The 20210-nt window shown below is 41.0% G+C and overlaps 1 pseudogene; it reads left to right on the forward strand.

The window, feature by feature from the left end:
* Positions 1-41: 41 nt before the first annotated feature.
* On the forward strand, positions 42-18544 carry LOC112209008 (toll-like receptor 2; annotated as a pseudogene).
* The last annotated feature ends 1666 nt before the right edge of the window (positions 18545-20210 follow it).

Genomic DNA, 20210 nt, shown 5'->3' on the forward strand with positions numbered 1-20210 from the left:
AGTGAAGTTGGGTGGGAGCCTGAAGAGAATGAGCATGGTCTATGATAGGTGGTGCTGGTGCTAGTGGAAGTGGTGGTGATGGTGGAGTTGATGGTGATGATGGAGGTGGTAGTGATGGTGGAGTTGATGGTGGTGATGGAGGCAGTGGTGATGATGGAGGTGATGGTGATGATAAGGTGGTGGTGAAGGTGGAGTTGATGGTGATGATGGAGGTGGTGGTGATGGTGGAGTTGATGGTGGTGATAGAGGTGGTGGTGATGGTGGAGTTGATGGTCATAAGGTGGTGGTGATGGTGGAGTTGATGGTGATGATGGAGGTGGTGGTGATGGTGGAGTTGATGGTCATAAGGTGGTGGTGATGGTGGAGTTGATGGTGATGATGGAGGTGGTGGTGATGGTGGAGTTGGTGGTGGTGATGGTGGAGTTGATGGTGATGATGGAGGTGGTGGTGATGGTGGAGTTGGTGGTGATGGTGGAGTTGATGGTGATGATGGAGGTGGTGGTGATGGTGGAGTTGATGGTGGTGATGGAGGTGGTGGTGGTGATGATGGAGATGATGGTGATGATGAGGTGGTAGTGATGGAGTTGATGATGGTGATGGAGGTAGTGGTGATGGTAGAGTTGATGGTAATGATGGAGGTGGTGGTGATGGTGGTGATAAGGTGATGGTGATGGTGGAGTTGATGGTGATGATGAAGGTGGTGGTGATGGTGGAGTTGATGATGGTGATGGAGGTGGTGATGATGGTGGAGTCAATGGCAATGATGAGGCGATGGTGGTGATGATATTGGAGGTACTGGTGATGATGGAGGGAATGTGGTAGGAAGTAGCATTCACAACAGAGGGAACAATATATTCAAAGAATCAGTAGTGGTGGAACCTCTGCATGTCTGAGAAGCTGAAGGACTAGTGTGGCTGGCATGTGGTTGGTGAGAGAGAAGGAGCAGAGACCAAAAGGAAAGCAGATTCGACACCACAGACCCTAGAGGGCCTTGTAGAATACGTTAAGCATTTGGATCCTAGTCCTAAGAACAACTAGATGCCACAGAAAAGCTTAAACATGGGGCGAGGTGAGGTGATCAGATTTGCATTGTGAAAAGATCATTCTAATTCTTTATGGTCCAATAATGGTAGCTACTAGCTACACATGGCTACTGAACACTGAAATATTGCTAGTTTTAGTAGAGATGTAAAATAGACACTGGATTTCAAAGACTCAGTATAAAAAATGTAAAATATCTCATTAATTTAAAAATATTAATTATATCTTGAAAAAGTATTTCAGATTAAATGTAATTAAAATCAATTTTAAAATTATTTTTAAAAACAATTACTAGGCCAGGCATGATGGCTCATGCCTCTAATCCTAGCACTTTGGGAGGATGAGGTGGTAGGATTGCTTGAGCCCAGGAGTTAGAGACCAGACTGGGAAACATAGGGAGACCCTGTCTCCAATAAAACAAAAAAGTTAGCTGGGTGTGGTTGCACACACCTATGGTCCCAGCTACTTGGGAGGTTAAGGCAGGAGGATCCCTGGAGCCCAGGAGGTCAAGACTGCAGTGAGCCATGATCATGCCATTGTACTCCAGTCTGGATGGCAGAGCAAGACCCTGTCTCAAAAACAAACAAAACCCATTTCCCCCACTCCCCAAAAAACCAATTACCTGTTTCTTGTTAACATTTTAAAATACAGCTATTAAAAATTAAAAATTGGGGGCAGCCATGGTGGCTCACACCTATAATCCCAGCACTTTGGAAGGCTGAGGTGGGTGGATCACTTGAGGTCAGGAGTTTGAGACCAGCCTGGCCAACATGGTGAAACCCTGTCTCTACTAAAAACACAAAAATTAGCCAGGTGTGTTGGTGGGTGCCTGTAATCCCAGCTACTCTGGAGGCTGAGACAGGAGAATTGCTTGAACTCAGGACGTGGAGGTTGCAGTGAGCCAAAATCACACCACTGCACTCCAGCCTGGGTGACAGAGTGAGACTCCATCTCAAAATAATAATAAAAAAATTAAAAATTGCATATGTGGCTCCCATTGTATTTGAACTAGACGGTGCCACTCTAAGTGCAGTATGGAGAAGGTGCTACGGAGAAGGCACAGTAGAGGAGAACATTTAGGAAGTTGTCTTTGTACTCCAGGAAAGAGAGGAGGAGGTAGCTTGAACTAGGATGACGGCAGTGGGAATAAAAAGAGTTGGATGAATTCAAGGTAAAATGAGCACGACTAAGAGCTGCAGCAGATGCATCTGGATGGATGGTGGAGCTTCATGTTGAAATAACACCAGAAAAAAATCAGCCTTGGTGATATGGTTTGGCTCTGTGTCCTCACCCAAATCTCATCTTGAATTGTACTTCCATAATTCCCATGTGTTGTGGGAGGGACCTGGTGGGAGATAATTTGAATCATGGGGGCAGTTTCCCCCATACTGTTCTTGTGGTAGTGAATAAGTCTCATGAGATCTGATGGTTTTATAAGGGGTTTCTGCTTTTGCATCTTCCTCATTTTCTCTTGCCGCCACCATGTAAGAAGTGCCTTTTGCCTCCTGCCATGATTCTGAGGCCTCCCCAACCATGTGGAACTGTAAGTCCAATTAAACCTCTTTTTTTTTCCAGTCTTGGGTATGTCTTTATCAGCAGTGTGAAAATAGACTAATATAGTAAATTGGTACCAGTAGAGTGGGGTGCTGCTGAAAAGACACCCAAAAATATGGAAGCAACTTTGGAACTGGGTAACAAGCAGAGGTTGGAACAGTTTGGAGGGCTCAGAAGAAGACAGGAAAATGTAGGAAAGTTTGGAACTTCCTAGAGACTTGTTGAATGGCTTTGACCAAAAGCATGATAGCAATATGTACAATAAAGTCTAGGCTGAGGTGATCTCAGATGGAGATGAGGAACTTGTTGGGAACTGGAGCAAAGGTGACTCTTGTTATGTTTTAGCAAAGAGACTGGTGGCATTTTGTCCCTGCCTTAGAGATTTGTGGAACTTTGAACTTGACAGAGATGATTTAGAGTATCTGGCAGAAGAAATTTCTAAGCAGCAAAGCATTTAAGAGGTGACTTGGGTGCTGCTAAAGGCATTCCATTTTATAAGGGAAGCAGAGCAGAAAATTTGCAGCCTGACAATATGACAGAAAAAAAAACCTGTTTTCTGAGGAGAAATACAAGCCACTGCAGAAATTTGCATAAATAATGAGGAGCTGAATATTAATCCCCAAGACAATAGGGAAAATGTCTCCAGAGGTCTTCACAGCAGCCCCTCCCATCACAGGCCCAGAGGCCTAAAAGAAAATGGTTTTGTGGGCCAGGCCCAGGGTCCCCATGCTGTGTGCAGTCTAAGGATTTGGTGCCCTGTGTTCCAGACACTCCAGCCATGACTAAAAGGAGCCAAGGTACAGCTTGGGCTGTTGCTTCAGAGGGTGGAAGCCCCAAGCTTTGGCAGCTTCCACGTGGTGTTGAGTCTGTGGGTGCACCAAAGTCAAGAACTGAGGTTTGAGGAACCTCCACCTACATTTCAGAAGATGTATGGAAATGCCTGGATGTCCAGGCAAAAGTTTGCTGCAGGAGCAGGGCCTAGATGGAGAACCTCTGCTAGGGCAGTGCGGAAGGGAAATGTGGGATTGGAGCCGTCACAGAGAGTCTCTACTGGAGCACTGCCTAGTGGAGCTGTGAGAAGAGGGCCATTGTCCTCCAGACCCTAGAATGGTAGATCTGCCGACAGCTTGCATCATGCAACTGGAAAAGCCATAGACACTCAACACTAGCCCAGGAAAACAGCCAGGAGGGAAGCCATACCCTGCAAAGCCACAGGGGCAGAGCTGCCTGAGGCCATGGGAACCCACCTCTTGCATCAGCGTGACCCAGATGTGAGACATGGTGTCAAAGGAGATCATTTTGGAGCTTTAAGATTTGACTGCCCTGCTGGATTTCAGACTTGTAAGGGGCCAGTAGCCCTTTTCTTTTGGCCAATTTCTCCCATTTGGAATGGCTGTATTTACCCAATGCCTGTATCCCCATTGTATCTAGGAAGTAACTAACTTGCTTCTGATTTTACAGGCTCATAGGTGGAAGGGACTTGCCTTGTTTCAGATAAGACTTTGGACTGTGGACTTTTGAGTTAATGATGAAATGAGTTAAGACTTTGGGGGAACTGTTAGTTTTGAAATGTGAGGACATGAGATTTGGAGGGGCCAGGGGCAGAATGATATGGTTTGGCTCTGTGTCCCCACTGAAATCTCATCTTGAATTGTACTCTCATAATTCCCACATGTTGTGGGAGGGACCTGGTGGGAGATAATTTGAATCATGAGGGCAGTTTCCCCCATACTGTTCTCATGGTAGTGAATAAGTCTCATGAGATCTGATGGTTTTATCAGGGGTTTCTGCTTTTGCATCTTCCTCATTTTTTCTTGCCGCCACCATGTAAGAAGTGCCTTTTGCCTCCGGCCATGATTCTGAGGCCTCCCCAGCCATGTGAAATTTTAAGTCCAATTAAACCTCTTTTCTTTTCCAGTCTCAGGTATGTCTTTATTAGCAGTGTGAAAATGGACTAATACACCTGGCAAAAATATTTTGAGCTCAGATTGGGACATATTGAATGTGCATGCTCTGAGACAAATGTCTCAAGTAGGCAGTTGCCTATCTAGGTCTGGAGCTCAGGTGAGATATTTGGGTAAGAGATTTAAATTGGAAAGTTATTGGGTTATGGACAGCATAAATGAGATTCATTAAGAAGAAAGCAGCCAGTGAGAAGTGGCCTCGGACCTAGACTTGGGAAATGGGGCAGGGAAGGAGATAACCTTGAAAAAGAGGGTTTAAAGGAAAGACTAAGTATGTGGTCATTCAAGCAAAAGGAGAGAACGTTTAAGAAAGGAGGGGCCAGCTGGGTGCGATGGCTCATGCATGTAATCTCAGCACTTTGGGAGGCCAAGGCGGGTGAACCACCTGAGGTCAGGAGTTCCAGACCAGCCTGGCCAACATGGTGAAACCCCGTGTCTACTGAAAATACAAAAATTAGCCAGGTGTGGTGGTGCGTACTTGTAATCCCAACTACTTGGGAGCTGAGGTAGGAGAATCACTTGAACCTGGGAGGTGGAGGTTGCAATGAGCTGATGAGCCGAGATTGTGCCACTACACTCCAGCCTGGGCGACACAGTAAGACTTTGTCTCAAAAAAAAAAAAAAAGAAAGAAAAAGAAAGGAGTGGTCAATCACATCTGCTCTGAGAGGTTAAGCAACATGAGGACCAAAAAATGTCTGGGGGAGTGAGAAATGCAGTGGTCCCTGGTAACCTTCGCAAGTGCTGTTTGGATGGAGTGATGAGGTGGAAGCCAGACTGGAATAGAGGGAAGACTGGGTAAAAGGAGAGGAGATAGAGACAGTAGGTACAGAAAACTCTTTAAAGGTGTTGCGCTGTGAAGTGGAGAGAGAGAGAAAGAGAGAAGTTTGAAGGAGACCAAAAAGATTTTTTGCTGTTGTTCATTTTAAAAATAAATATGGAAAACTTGAGCATGTGTGAATATTGGTAGGAATGGTCTGGATAAGATGGAATAGTAGAACACAAAAGAAAAGAGGGGGATAATAAGCAGAGCATCTAGATAACATCTACATAGGACAAGTGGGTACCCAGCATCCTTGGAGGTCCCCTCTTCTACTGTGCTAGGAAGGTGGAGGGGGTGTTTGGATATAAGTTCAGGTGTGGGAAGTTAGAATTTCTCTAGATGGCTTTAATTTTCTCTGTGAAATAAGAGATAAAGTCATTCCTGGAAAGGATGTGAGGAGGCAGAAGCTGCTGGTGGCTGGACAAGAGTGGAGTAAGCTTGAGACAGTGTTGCAGGAATTGCAAGAGAGCTGGCTCAAAAATGCAATAAAGTACCTGGTCTCCTCTAAGAAGGCATGTCATAGAGTTCTTTTAGGTTTGGGGTTTTGTCACATAGGGGCATAAGGAGAAGAGACAGTGATGGCTCCAGAATTTCTGTTTAGTAGAGCTTTAGAAGAAGCAATCTGATTTGGGGATAGGAGGGCTTGAAGCATCTTGTACAGTATTTTACATTAGGTATATTAAGAAAACATCAATTGTTCATATAGAAGAACAGGGAAGACATAGGAAAATTGAGAATGATGTAAAGCCCTCTCCTGCAACCTTGCGTTCACCAACACCACCGGAAAGAGTTTCTGGTTTTGGCAAGGGTGATATGGAGATTCTGAAGTCTGGGAGCTCTTCCAAAAGCCAGTAAGAAGGGCTGTGCACTATCTGAACTTCCCTGAAGTAGTTCATTCCAGCACTCCTGGGCAGCTGGCATTCATGTTCAGACCATCTGGTGGCCACACTCAGGATGGATTTTTTCCCCTATAAAAAGGGGTCAGGTCTCTCTGTTTTGCAATTAGCAATTTGGGGGGCCAAGTATGACTCCCCATAGTATGCTATGAGAATGGGAAGCCCAGGGATCTGCTGATTCTTCTGCTGTGAGGTCCAAATTGAACCAAGTATTTGTCTGAGAAGAATGGAGGTAACAAATGGATTGGAAAGAGGAGGGATCAGTGGACTCTGATCAAGATGCAGGAGGTTTGAATGAGTCGTTCTGAAGGCTGGGTAACTGTAGGTAATGACAAAGTCCAGGGCATGGCTGAAGGGGCATAGAGGAGAAGATCCCTGCAGAGGAGGAGGTAAAGGAACTGAGCAGCCAGGGTGTTGGGTAGGTCATCTGTGGGAACACTGAAGGCATTGGGTCTCCTGGAAGATCTTGAGAAGAAGAAGACTCTGAGCAGGTCCCAAAGTCTTCAAAAAGTAAGAGGAGTATCTAGGAGGTCAGCAGATGGTGACAGAAGTTGAAGGGCATGAGGACAATGTGGTCCAGTGGCATGAGACTAGAGCCTCACGGGAACTGGTTTTCTTACACCATGTTGCCCAGGCTGGTCTCAAACTCTTGGCCTCAGGTGATCCCAGAGGGGCCTCCCAAAGTGCTAGGATTACAGGTCTAAGCCACCATGCCGGGCCTGTTTTTAGTTAATTTTTTTTTTTTCTAAGACAGAGTCTGGCTCTGTAACCCAGGCTGGAGTGCAGTGGCATGATCTTTGCTCACTGCAACCTCCATCTCCCGGGTTCAAGCAGTTCTCCTGCCTCAGCCTCCTGAGTAGCTGGGATTACAGGTACCTGCCACCATGGCTGGCTAATTTTTGTATTTTCAGTAGAGATGGGGTTTCACCATGTTGGCCAGGCTGATCTGGAACTCCTGACCTCAGGTGATCCACCCTCCTTGGCCTCCCAAAGTGCTGTGATTACAGGTGTGAGCCACCGTGCCCGGCTATTTTTAGTTTTTAAAGGAATCTCCATACTGTTTTCCATAGTGGTTTTATTAATTTACATTCCTACCAACAGTGTACAATGGTAAGGATGTGGAGAACATCCTTACCAGCTCTGATATTCTGTCTTTTTGATAAAAGCCGTTCTAACTGTGTGAGATGGTATCTCATTGTGGTTTTGATTTGCATTTTTCTGATGATTCGTGATATTGAACATTTTTTCCTATACCCGTTGGCCATTTATATATTTTCTTTTAGGAAATGTCAACTCATATCTTTTTCCCCATATTTTAATCAGATTTTTTTTTTTTTTGCTGTGGAGTTGTTTGAGCTCCTTATATATTCTGGTTATTAATCCCTTGTCAAATGGATAGTTTGCAAATATTTTCTTTCACTCTGTGAGTTGTCTCTTGGTTGTTTTCCTTGCTGTGTGTAAGCTTTTTAGCTTGATAAAATTCTATTTGTTTATTTTTGCTTTGGTTGCCTGTACTTTTGAGATCTTATGTAAAAATTCTTTGCCCAGACCAATGTTCTAGAGCGGTCCCTAAAGGTTTCTTCTATAACTTTCATAGCTTCAGGTCTTAGACATAAGTCTTTAATCCATTTTTATTTGATTGTTGTATATGGTAAGAGATAGGAGTTTAGTTTCATTCTTCTGCGTATAGATATCCAGTTGTCTCAGCACCACTTATTGAAGAGACTGTGCTCTCCCCATTGCATGCTCTGGTACCTTTGTAAAAAATCAGTTGGCTGTAAATGTGTGGATTTACAGCTGGGTTCTCCATGCTGTTCCATTGGTCTATGTGTCTTTTTTTTATGCAAATATCATGCTGATTTTGTTACTATGGCTTTGTAGTATATTTTGAAGCCAGATAGAGTGATGCCTCTGGCTTCATTCTTTTTGCTCAGGACTGCTTTGGCTATTCAGAGTCTTTCATGATTCCATATAAATTTTAGGATTGTTTTTCTATTTTTGTGAAGAATGTCATTAGTCTTTTCATAAGGATTGCACTGAATCTATAAATTGCTTTGGATAGTATTGTCATTTTAAAAATATTAATTCTTTCAATCCTTGAGCATGAAACATCTTTCCATTTTTTGGTGTGTGTTCTCTTCAACTTCTTTTTCCAGTGTGTTATAATTTTCCTTGTATGGATAAATGAAATTGCTTTCTTGATTTCTTTTTCAGATTGTTCACTGTTAGTGTATATAAATGTTACTAATTTTTTTTTTTTTTGATACAGGGCCTGGCTCTGTTGCCTAGAATGGAGGGCAGTGGTGCGATCTCAGCTCACTGCAACCTCCATATCTGGGGCTTGTGATCCTCTCACTTCAGCCTCCCAAGTAGGTGCAGGTGCACGCCACCATCGCCAGGTAATTTTTGTATTTTTTTTTGGTATAGACAGGGTTTCACCATGTTGCCCAGGCTGGTTTTGAACTCCTGAGCTCAAGCCATTTTCCTGCCTCTGCCTCCCAAAGTGCTGGGATTACAAAGTCAGCTACCGCAGCCAGCACTACTGATTTTTTGATTTTGTATCCTGCAACTTTACTGAATTTGTCCATTAGTTCTAATAGCTTTTTTGTGTGGGTGTGAAGTATTTAGGTTTTCCTAAATATAAGATCATGTCATCTGTGTACAAGCCTGATTTGATTTCTTCCTTTCCAACTTGGGTGCCCTTGATTTCTTTCTCTTGTCTAATTGCTCTCACCAGTACTTCCAGTATTATGTTGAATAAAAGCAGTCAAAGTGGGTATCCATGTCTTGTTCCAGGTCTTAGAGAGAAACTTTCCATTTTTCCCCATTCAGCATGATATTGGCTGTGGTTTGCCATATACAGTGAGGTATATTCCTTCTACACCTAGTTCATTGAGGGTTTTTATCATGAAATGATGTTGAATTTTATCAAATGCTTTTTCATCATCTATTAAAAAGATCATATGGTTTTTGTTCTTGGTTCTGTTAATGCAACAAATCACATATATTGATTTGCTTATGTTGAACCATTCTTGCATCCCTTGGACAAATCCCACTTGATCATAGTGAATGATCTTTTTAATGTGCTGTTGGATTCAGTTTGCTAGTATTTTGTTGAGGATTTTTGTGTCTATGTTCATCAGTGATATTGGCCTGTAGTTTTCTTTTTGTTGTTGTTGTGTCCTTATCTGGTTTGGGCCTCAGGACAATGCTGGTTTTGTAGAATGAGTTTGGAAGAATTCCCTCCTTGTCAATTGTTTTTGAGGAGTTTGACTAGAATTGGTATTAGTTATTTAAATATTTGGTAGAATTTAGCAGTGAAGCCATCGGGTCATGGGGTTTTCTTTGAGAGAAATTTTTTATTATGACTTTGATCTCATTACTTGTTATTGGTTTATTGAGGTATTCTATGTATGCACAATTCAGTCTTGGTAGGTTGCATGTGTCTAGGAATTTATCCATTTCTTCTAGGTTTTTCAATTTGTTAGTGTATAATTGTTCATCCTAGTCTTTAATGATTCTTTGTATTCTGTGATATCAGTTGTAATGCCCCCCTTTTCATTTCTAATTTTATTTATTTCTTCTCTTTTTTCTTAGTCTAGCTAAAGGTTTGTTGATTTTATCTTTTCAAAAAGCCAACTTTTTGTTTTGTTGGTCTTCTGTATGGTTTAGTCTCAATATCATTTATTTCTGCTATGATCTTTATTATTTATTTCCTTCTATTAATTTTTGGTTGGTGTAGGCTGGGCGCAGTGGCTCACGCCTGTAATCCCAGCACTTTGGGAGGCCGAGGCAGGCGGATCACAAGGTCAGGAGATCGAGACCATCCTGGCTAACACGATGAAACCCTGTCTCTACTAAAAATACAAAAAATTAGCCGGGTGTGGTGGCGAGCGCCTGTAGTCCCAGCTACTAGGGAGGCTGAGGCAGGAGAATGGTGTGAACCTGGGAGGCGGAGCTTGCAGTGAGCCGAGATCGTGCCACTGCACTTCAGCCTGGGTGACAGAGCGGGACTGTCTCAAAAAAAAGAAAAAAATTTTTGGTTGGTGTGATGGTTAATACTGAGTGTCAACTTGATTAGATTGAAGGATGCAAAATATTGATCCTGGGTGTGTCATGAGGGTGTTGTGAAAAGAGATGAACATTTGAGTTAGTGGACTGGGAAAGGCAGACCCATCCTTAATCTGGGTGGGCACAATCTAATCAGCTGCCAGTGGGCTAGAATATAAGCAGGCAGAAAAATATGAAAAAGAGAGACTGGCCTAGCCTCCCAGCCTACATCTTTCTCCTGTGCTGGATGTCTCCTGCCCTCTAACATTGGACTCCATGTTCTTCAGTTTTGGAACTCAGACTGGCTCTCCTTGCTCCTCAGCCTGCAGACAGCCTATTGTGGGACCTTGTGATCATGTGAGTTAAAGCTTAATAAACTTCCCTTTATTTACATATAAAGGGAATATATATATGGAATATATATGGAATATATATATGGAATATATATGGAATATATATATGGAATATATATGGAATATATATATGGAATATATATATATGGACTATATATGGAATATATATATGCAATATATATATATAAGAGGAATATATATATATATATAAAGGGTATATATATACATATATATATATGTAAAGGGAAGTTTATAGATATGTTATATATATATTCCATTACTTCTGTCCCTCCAGAGAACCCTAATACAGTTGGTTCTTGCTTTTCTAGTTCCTTGAAGTGTATCATTAGGTAAGTTTATTTGATGTATTTTTACTTTCTTGGTGTAGACATTTATTGCTATAAACCTCCTTCTTAGTATTGCTTTTGCTGTATCTTGTAGATTTGGGTATGTTATATTTCCATTTCTATTTGTTTCAAGAAATTTTAATTTTTTCTTCTTAATTTCTTCATTGACCCATTGGTCATTCAGGAGCATGTTGTTTCATTTTTATGTGTATGTGTAGTTGTTTCCAAGATTCCTCTTGTTATTGACTTCTAGCTTTATTCCATTGTGGTCAAAAACAATATTTGATATGATTTCTCCTTTTTGAGTTTGTTGAGACTTGTTTTGTGGGCTAAAATATGGTAGACTCTGGAGAATGTTCCATGTGCTGATTCAAAAGAATGTGTATTCTGCAGCAGTTGGGTGAAATGCTCTGCAAATGTCAGTTAGGTCTATTTGGTCTAGTGTGTAGTTTAATTCTGATGTTTCCTTGTTGATTTGCTGTCTGCATGACTTGTCCATTGAAGTCCCTTACTATTACTGTACTGCAGTCTATGTCTCCCTTGAGCTCCATTATGTTTGCCTTATATACTTTGGTGCTCTGCTGTTGGGTGCATAGATATTTATAATTGTTATAGCCTCTTGCAAATCGACCCCTTTATTCTTATATAGTGACCTTCTTTGGCTTTTTTTATAGTTTTTTACTTTATTTTATCTGACATAAGTATAGCTACTCCTGTTTTTTTGTTTGTTTTTACTTGCATGGAATATCATTTTTCATCACTTCACTTTCAATTTATGTGGGTTTTTATAGATGAGGTGGGTTTCTTATAGCTGGATCTTGTTTCATTATCCATTCAGCCATTTTATGTCTTTTAATTGAAGAATTAAATCCATTTACATTTAGTGTTATTATTGATAAGGGCTTACTACTGCTATTTTGTTGCTTGTGTTCTCCTTTTTAAACTCCTTTCTTACTGTCTTCCTTTGTGGTTAAGTGATTGTTTTGGTAGTATGTTTTAATTTATTGCTTTTTTATTTTTAGTGTATCTATTATAGGTTTTTGCATTGTGGTCACCATGAGGCTTACAAAAAATGTCTTATAGATATAACAAGTTGTTTTAAAGAGATGATAATTTATCTTAGATCAGAAAAAAGAATAGAAACAAAGAACAAACTTAAAAAACAAAAAACCCTCTATACATTGACTCCAATACCCCCCACATTTTGACTTTTCTTTTCTTAGTTTACATACTTTTATATTGTCTGTCTCTTAATAAGTTGCTATAGCTATTATTGTTTTTCATATACTTGCCTTATAGGTTTCCTACTAGAGTTCTGAGTGGATTGCATACCATAATTACAGCACTGGAGTATTCTAGGGTTGTCTTCATACTAGTGGGTTTTATACCTTCAAATGTTTTCTTTTTGCATGTTAGTGGTTTTTTTTCTTTCAAATTGAAGAACTCCCTTTAGCATTTCTTGTAAGACAGGTCTGGTGGTTGTGACTTCTCTTAGCTTTCGTTTGTCTGGGAAGAGTTAATTTCTCTTTCATATTTGAAGAATAGCTTTTCCAAACATAGTATTCTTGGGTGGCAGGGTTTTTTCAGAACATTGAAAATGTTGTTGCATACCCTCCTGGCCTGTATGGTTTTCGTTGATAAGTCTGTTGCCAGATGAATTGGAGTTTCTTTGTATGTTACTTGCATCTTTTTTCTTGCTACTTTTAGGATCCTCTCTTTATCCTTGACATTTGGGAGTTTGATTATTTTATGCCTTGATGTAGTCTTATTTGGGATGAATCTGTTTGGTATTCTCTGACCTTCCTCTACATGGACATTTATATCTTTCTCAAGTTTTGGAAAGCTTTCTGTTACTATTTATTTGAATAAGCTTTCCATCCCTTGCTGTTGCTCAACTACCTCTTGAACAACAATAAATTTTAGACTTGGTCATTTCCATGTATTTTAGGTAAACGTTCTTCCTGTTCAATCTTTTTTCTCTTTTGACTGTGTGATATTGAATAGGCTATCTTCAAGCCAACTGATTCTTTCCTTTGCTTGATCTATTCTGCTGTTGAGACCCTCTAATAAATTTTTCATTTCAGCAAATGTTTTCTCAGTTCCAAGATTTGTCTGATTTTTAAAATTATTATTTCAATCTCTTTGTTAAATTTCTCTGATAAATTTCTGAATTGCTTTTCTGTGTTATCCTGAAGGCCACTGAGTTTCCTTAAAATTGCTATTTTGAATTATTTGTCAGAGAGCTCATGTATCGCCATCTTCTTAGGGACTGTCATGGGTATCTTGCTTTGTCCAGTTAGGGAGGTTTTGGTTCCCTATTTGCTGTTGTTTCTTGTGGATATACCTCTATGTCTTTGCATTGAAGGATTTGTTATTTATTCCAGTCTTTTCTGGCTTGTTTTGGTTTTTATTTGGTATATTTGCCTAGAGATTCTTTGTAATTTACTTGTTAATTTCTTATTTCCCCCACCACTAAGTTGCCACCTCCTTTTTGGTGCTAGATGATGCCTTAAGCACAGGTTTGCCTCAGCTCTAGCAAAGAATCAGAGTGCTGCAAGTCCCAAATGGAAGAAGTCCCAGTGGGGATATCTTGCCAGTTTGGGAAGGCTGGCTAGAGGTTCATGCCCAAGGGACCTGTGGAAGGTACTTCCTAAAGCTGGTGCTGCTAAACAGTCACTCTGATTTGGCATCTCCTTTGGCTTAATTACAGAGCAGAGTTTCCAGGGCTGGGCAAGGTAGTCCCACCTCTCACCTTGACTTTTGCAGTTTGCAGGGATATTTCTCTCTTCAGGCACTTGTGATGCTTTCTGTGGGTTGAGGCAGGTACAGTTCCCCTGCCAGGGAGCCGAAGGTGATGGGGAAGCTGCTTGTAGACCTCTATCTCACTTTTTCCAGGGTAGAAACTATGAGTGGGGAGGAATTTTCCCCATGCTTCATGACAGGCAGATTGTGGGGAGGGGCATCGTGGATGTGGAAATCTGATTCTCTTAGTCTATTCCAGGCTTTTTCACTTGTCTGTGGCCCCAGGAACTGACTCATCCTCATATTTGAGTTCTGGGATATTGCTGGTGATAATATCTGCACTGTCTATTTGTTTTGAGTTTTCTGTGGACAGGGAAATGAAGCCAGTATGCCACCATTTTGGAACTGAAATTCTCCAAAGTATACATTTTAAGTCGCTATGATAAGCGACTCTCATAGGCCAAATTCTTTTAAACATGACAAGTCTTAAAAAATCAAGTATCCACCAATTCTTTAACACAAAATATTAATATAAATACTAATTATACATCTTCCAGAGGTTGCACTTAGAAACTTTTTGGAGTAAGTAAGACTGTCCATCTAATTGCCCAATAGGACAAAAACCTTGCAGGCTTTGAAAGATTCTTACACACCCATAGGAAATGATTACATTATTGTATGTAATTTGGGGAATTCCTTCTTAGATACTTGGCCAGCAATATTGGCTGAGAAGCTGACAGTAGTCTTTTCTGTGACCCTGACCAGTACACACTGAGCTCTAGTTATACTTAATAATAGAAACTGAATGAAAAGAAAACAGTGGTTACACAGCTTATATTCCTGACTTTGAATCATATCATGACTCATTGTTTTTCCAACTACATGGAAGTTGGCAACCCCTACACAGACTGGCATACCACAAAGTTGGACTCAGCAGTTATTTGGCTAAGATATATATATAGATATATAGATATATATCTATATTATATATAGAGAGAGAGACAGATTGAGAGAGATGGAGTCTCAACTCTGTCTTGCCCAGGCTGGAGTGCAGTGGCATGATCTCAGCTCACTGCAGCCTCCACCTCTTAGGTTCAAGCGATTATCCTGTCTCAGCCTCCCAAGTAGCTGGGAATACAGGCGGGCACTGCCACACCCGGCTAATTTTGTATTTTTAGTAGAGATGGGGTTTCACCATGTTGGCCAGGCTGGTTTCAAACTCCTGACCTCAGGTGATCCACCTGCCTTGGCTTCCCAAAGTGTTGGGATTACAGGCGTGAGCCAGGCTAAGATATTTTAGTACATTTTTCAAGGTGCTCCAAATAAGTTAGAACTTGATAAAATTCTGCCTTCTCTTCATATTCTTCTCTGAAGTGGTCTGAAAGGCCATATAACCCTTATATATATTAAAATGATATCAGTCACTCATGGTTTTGCTTGACTACGTGGGTGAAAATAGTGCACTATATTTCTTCATTCCCATCTTTAAATGAAGTCAGCTCTTGTGTGGTGGAGGCAAGATGTCAGTCAAGACAAGGGGCCTGGTCTAGGCTTCTTTCCCCTGAAGTCTTGTCTCTGCAATGGCCACTTCAGATGTTTATACTCCATTCCTCCAGGTCTAGCCCATATTCTGAAAAGGCAAGGCAATCCACCACTCAACAAGTATTCATTGAGTGCCAGCCATGTTATCAGGGATGAGAATAGTTCAGTGCATAAAAGAAAACAAAATCCCTGCCCCATGGGATTTACATCCAGTCATACTTAGCAGATGTGTGTGAATCTGGAAGCACCTTTTCTATAGCCTGACAGAATTCTTACAACAGGTGAAAACTGCTTGCCTTGTCTTCGGGAGCCTTGTGCATTTGGATCTATCCTTTAACAACTAACCTTGTCTATCATCCTCACAGTCTGACTCTTTACTTCTAGGATAGTCCATCAGAGACTTGAGGAAATGTTTCCTTCTCTCTTTTTCCATTTTCCCAAATTTAAATTCATGAAATATATGTAAGTTCTCTAAATTAAAAACAACAGGATATTTTACCAGCTTTCTGTTCTGAACTAACTTAAAATTTATGTTTCCAATCCCCAGAGATATGAACTAAAAAGCCTGAAATAAATGTAAATCAGTCACTTGAGCTGACATATGTAGCAGTCAAATTTACTCTGAGACGTTTTGGTTGATCTTTCAAGTTTCTAAAAGTATTTGGAAGTGGGAAACACTGTTCTTCATAAGAGATAAAAGGAAGAAAAAAGGACCTTATAGTCAGGCTCATTGTGAAAAAACTAATATTAAGATAAGCTGAAGCAATCAAACGAGAGCATTTGCAAATCACTTGTTGGAGGTAAAGCTGGAAGCCTATGTAGTTCAGGAAAATGGAAGATGAGATGGCTGAGATCCCATGAACAGACCACGTCCAATAGAAACTGTAATAAAACAGAGCTCAGCTACAGGAATTTTCAATGATGACAAAATTTTAAAGACATGCTTCTACTTTTGTATTGACTAAAGATCTTCAGGTTGAAAGTGTCAAGATCTGCTTAATAGCATATCCTCTGTTGCAACATTCAAAATCATCAGGATTCTTAGATCTCAGTGAAAAATTGATGTTTGAAGAATAATTGAAGTATTCAGTCCATAAGGAAGCCTGAAGCTCCCTATACACCTTGAATTTCATGCTAAATAATCTACAAGTTCTGGAAAATGCTGCTTAACTCTAGAAAAACTGACTAACCTTGATCTTGGTCAGCATATACTTGGTTCTTTACATATCACTTATCAACGGTCAGAAAGGGAAGAATACTTGAACTTATCTAACACAAAAATTCACAATTTAACCAATTGTTTCCCAGACATGAGGCTTACTAGAAGTGAGCCTTGTAAACTTTTATTTAGCTGCAATTTAAAGAACTTTACATTTTCAGATATGTGTTGAAGACCCTACCAGATGCTTTCTTCCCCTTTGAGAAGAAGCAGGAAAAGAAAACTTTCTCTAAAGGGCAACTTGACTCTTTTCACACACTGAAGACTTTGGAAGCTGGTGGCAACAACTTCATTTGCTCCTGTGAATTCCTCTCCTTCACTCAGGAGCAGCAAGCACTGGCCAAATTTCTTATCGGTTGACCAGCAAACTACCTGTGTGACTCTCCATCCCACGTGTGTGGCCAACAGGTTCAGGATGTCTGCCTTTTGGTGTCGGAGTGCCAAAGGGTGGCACTGGTGTCTGGCATGTGCTGTGCCCTGTTCCTGCTGATCCTGCCCATGGGGGTTCTGTGCCACTGTTTCCACAGCCCATGGTACATGAAAATGATGTGGGCCTGGCTCTAGGCCAAAAGGAAGCACAGGAAAGCTTGCAGCAGGGACATCTGCTATGACGCATTTGTTTCTTATAGTGAGCAGGATGCCTACTGGGTGGAGAACCTTATGGTCCAGGAGCTGGAGAACTTCAATCCCCTCTTCAAGTTGTGTCTTCATAAGTGGGACTTCATTCCTGGCAAGTGGATCATTGACAATATCATTGACTCCATCGAAAAGAGACACAAAACTGTCTTTGTGCTTTCTGAAAACTTTGTGAAGAGTGAGTGGTGCAAGAAGGAACTGGACTTTTCCCATTTCCGTCTTTTTGATGAGAACAATGATGCTGCCATTCTCATTCTTCTGGAGCCCATTAAGAAGCCATTTGCCTTAGTCAATCTGGGCTGCTATAGCAAAAATGCCAATAGACTGGGTAGTTTACAGATAAGAGAAATTCATTTCTCACAGATCTAGAGGCTGGGAAGTCCAAGATCAAGGTGTTGGCAGATTTGGTATCTGGTGAGGAACTCTTCCAGGCTCAAAGATAGCTGTCTTCTCACTGTGTTCTTACGTGGTGGAAGGGGTGAGGGAGCTCTCTGAAGTTTCTTTTGTAAGGGAACTAATCCCATTCATGAAGCTTCTGCCCTCATGATCTAATCACTCATCAAAGGGCCCACCTCCAGTACCTCACATTGGGGGTTAGGATTTCAACAGATGAATTTCAGGAGGACACAGGCCTTCAGTCTATGGCTAGGGTCATTCCCCAGCATTTCCGTTAAGCCGCAGAAGATAATTAACACCTAGACCTGCCTGGAGTGGCCACTAATGAAGCTCAGCGGGAAGGGTTTTAGTTAAAGAAAACTCCTAGTTTTTAGTTCAACCATTGTGGAAGACAGTGTGGTGATTCCTCAAGGATCTAGAACTAGAAATACCATTTGACCCAGCCATCCCATTACTGGGTATATACCCAAAGGATTATAAATCATGCTACTATAAAGACACATGCACACGTATGTTTATTGTGGTACTATTCACAATAACAAAGACTTGGAACCAACCCAAATGTCCATCAATGATAGATTGGATTAAGAAAATGTGGCACATATACACCATGGAATACTATGCAGCCATAAAAAGGATGAGTTCATGTCCTTTGTAGGGACATGGATGAAGCTGGAAACCATCATTATGAGCAAACTATCACAAGGACAAAAAACCAAACACCACATGTTCTCACTCATAGGTGGGAATTGAACAATTCCCACCTGGACACAGGGTGGGGAACATCACACACCAGGGCCTAACATTGGGTGGGGGGCTGGTGGAGGGGTAGCATTAGGAGAAATACCTAATGTAAATGATGAGTTAATGGGTGCAGCACACCAACATGGCACATGTATACATATGTAACAAACCTGCACGTTGTGCACATGTACCCTAGAACTTAAAGTATAATAATAATAAATAAAACATATCAAAAAAAAGAAAAATGAGCTTGGGAGTCATCATGCCTCCTGCTCCCTTCCCCTGCCCCCAGCCCCACTTCTGGCTGGGACCTTTGAAGAGTGCAGTTCCCTTTTCCCCATAATTCATTCTGTCCATCTACTCATTCCAGCACACTTTTTGATCTGATTTCTATGGCTCAGCTCCAAGGTGCTTGCCTCAGTCCCCTGGCCCGCAGGAGCCCACCAAAAAAAAAAAAAAAAAAAAAAAAAAAAGAAAGAAAACTCCTAGTTTTTAAAAGGGAAATATATACAACATGAAATATTCTGATATTCTGTTTTCAGAACTTGGTTCTATGTTAACTTAGAAGTTTACTACTATTATTTTGCATAGGCAGTATTTTTGAAATGTCTTAAAAAATTATGGACATACTGACATCTGTGCAGAGTAAAAAAATTTTGAAGAATGTATGTTCATGTATAAAGATCTGTAAAATAATGCAGGATTTATGGCATATTTTCATTAAGTGGTCTTTGGTGGATGAGTTTCTTATTATTTCATCTGACAATTACAATATACTTTATGTGTAAAAGACATAGACTGTGTGTTTTGTTTTGTTTTTTCAAAACAGAGTCTCACTCTTATCTCCCAGCCTCAACCCACTGGACTCAAACGATCCTCCCACCTCAGCCTCCTGAGTAGCTGGGGTTACAGCTACAAACCACCATGCCTGGCTAATTTTTGAATTTTTGTAGAGATGGGGGTCTCCCTGTTTTGCCCAGGCTGGTCTCAAACTCCTGGACTCAAGTGATCCTCCTGTCTTGTGCTCCCAAAGTGCCGGGATTACAGGTGTGAACCACCACGCTGGCCTTGTGTTTTCAGATAACTTTCAGATAACAGCTTAGGATTTCAGTTAGATGCTCAAAACTATGAATATATACAATGAAAGTTACCCTTTCCCCAAATATTAGTACAGTTCATATGCCGTGTTGATTTTCTAACTTTAATCAACATTTTTTTTTTTTTGGTAGAGAGTTATAGGAGGTCTTATATCTAGATACAGAAGGAGACTTGGAGTCTAACCTGGAATTTGCCACATGTTAACTGTGAGCCATGTGACTCTGGGCAAGTTCCCTAATCACTTTAACCAAAGGAATAGTAATATCAGAATTATTTATTGCATGTGTTATTGTAAGATTCAGATGAAATTCTAGATGTGAAGGTGCTTCAAAAATGTCAAGAACTAGGCCGGGTGCTGTGGCTCACACTTGTAATCCCAGCACTTTGGGAGGCCTAGGCTGGTGGATCACTTGGTGCCAGGAGTTCGAGACCAGCCTGGTCAATATAGCAAAACCCTGTCTCTACCAAAAATACAAAAATTAGCCAGGCGTGGTGGCACGCACCTGTAATCCCACCTACTTGGGAGGCTGAGGCAGATAATTGCTTGAATCTGGGAGGTGGAGACTGCAGTGAGGTGAGATTGCACCACTGCACTCCAGCCTGGGTGACAAAATGAGACTCCATCTCAGAAAAAAAAAAAGAAAATGTCAAGAACTGAACAAGTATAAGGACTGTGTCTGAATTGGACGTGCTAATAGCTTTGTGGACAGTGTACAACTACCTTCAATATATGCAGAGGACACTGATTTGTGGCTAAATAAATGATTTCTATCTGACTTTGCCAGAAAATTCTAATTGACTTTGGGA

This window comes from Pan troglodytes, chromosome 3, assembly GCF_028858775.2.
Source record: "Pan troglodytes isolate AG18354 chromosome 3, NHGRI_mPanTro3-v2.0_pri, whole genome shotgun sequence".
In the NCBI taxonomy this organism is placed as follows: domain Eukaryota; kingdom Metazoa; phylum Chordata; class Mammalia; order Primates; family Hominidae; genus Pan; species Pan troglodytes.